The sequence below is a fragment of the Enhydra lutris genome, unplaced genomic scaffold (genome assembly GCF_002288905.1).
Source record: "Enhydra lutris kenyoni isolate GAN:26980312 unplaced genomic scaffold, ASM228890v2 scaffoldscaffold41, whole genome shotgun sequence".
NCBI classification, from domain to species: domain Eukaryota; kingdom Metazoa; phylum Chordata; class Mammalia; order Carnivora; family Mustelidae; genus Enhydra; species Enhydra lutris.
In genome coordinates this window covers 13,230,492-13,232,069 of record NW_019154125.1, presented here as the reverse complement: position 1 = coordinate 13,232,069, position 1,578 = coordinate 13,230,492, and positions in this window count along the sequence as shown.

The following is a 1,578-nucleotide window of genomic DNA, read 5'->3' as shown; positions in this document are numbered from 1 at the left end:
CTGTTTTGTGTGTGTTGAGTTTGAGGAGTTCTTTATAGATCCTGGATATCAACCTTTGTCTATACTGTCATTTGCAAATAACTTCTCCCATTCTGTGGGTTGCCTCTTTGTTTTCTTGACTGTTTCCTTTGCCGTGCAGAAGCTTTTGATTTTGATGAAGTCTCAAAAGTTCATTTTTGCTTTTGTTTCCTTTGCCTTTGGACACATATCTTGAAAGAAGTTGCTGTGGCTGATACCGAAGAGATTACTGCCTATGTTCTCCTCTAGGATTCTGATGCATTCCTGTCTCACGTTGAAGTCTTTTATCCATTTTGAGTTTATCTTTGTGTATGGTGTAAGAGAATGGTCGAGTTTCATTCTTCTACATATAGCTGTCCAGTTTACCCAGCACCATTTATTGAAGAGACTGTCTTTTTTCCACTGTATATTTTTTCCTGTTTTGTCGAAGATTATTTGACCATAGAATTGAGGGTCCATATCTGGGCTCTCTACTCTGTTCCACTGGTCTATGTGTCTGTTTTTATGCCAGTACCATGCTGTCTTGGTGATCACAGCTTTGTAGTAAAGCTTGAAATCAGGCAACGTGATGCCCCCAGTTTTATTTTTGTTTTTCAACATTTCCTCAGCGATTCGGGTTCTCTTCTGATTCCATACAAATTTTTGGTTATTTGCTCCAGCTCTTTGAAAAATACTGGTGCAATTTTGATCAGAATGGTATTAAAAGTATAGATTGCTCTAGGCAGTATAGACATTTTAACAATGTTTATTCTTCCAATCCAAGAGCATGGAATCCAACAGCATGGTCTTCCATCTTTTTGTGTCTTCTTCAATTTCTTTCATGAGTGTTCTGTAGTTCCTCGAGTACAGATCCTTTACCTCTTTGCTTAGGTTTATTCCCAGATATCGTATGGTTCTTGGTGCTATAGTGAATGGAATCGATTCTCTAATTTCCCTTTCTGTATTTTCATTGTTGGTGTATAAGAAAGCCACTGATTTCTGTACATTGACTTTGTATCCTGCCACGTTGCTGAATTGTTGTATGAGTTCTAGTAGTTTGGGGGTAGAGTCTTTTGGGTTTTCCATATAAAGAATCATGTCATCTGTGAAGAGAGAGAGTTTGACTTCTTCCTTGCCAATTTGGATACCTTTTATTTCTCTTTGTTGTCTGATTGATGTTGCTAGGACTTCTAATACTATGTTGAAAAAGAGTGGTGAGAGTGAGCATCCTTGTCGTGTTCCTGATCTCAATGGGAAGGCTGCAAGCTTTTTCCCATTGAGGATGATATTTGCTGTGGGTCTTTCATAGATAGATTTTATGAAGTTCAGGAATGTTCCCTCTATCCCTATACTTTGAATCGTTTTAATCAGGAATGGATGCTGGATTTTTGTCAAATGCTTTTTCTGCATCAATTGAGAGGACCATGTGGTTCTTCTCTCTTCTCTTATCAATTTGTTCTATCACATTGATTGATTTGCGAATGTTGAACCATCCTTGTAACCCAGGGATGAATCCCACCTGGTCATGGTGGATAATCTTTTTAATGTGCTGTTGGATCCTGTTTGCTAGGATCTTGTTGA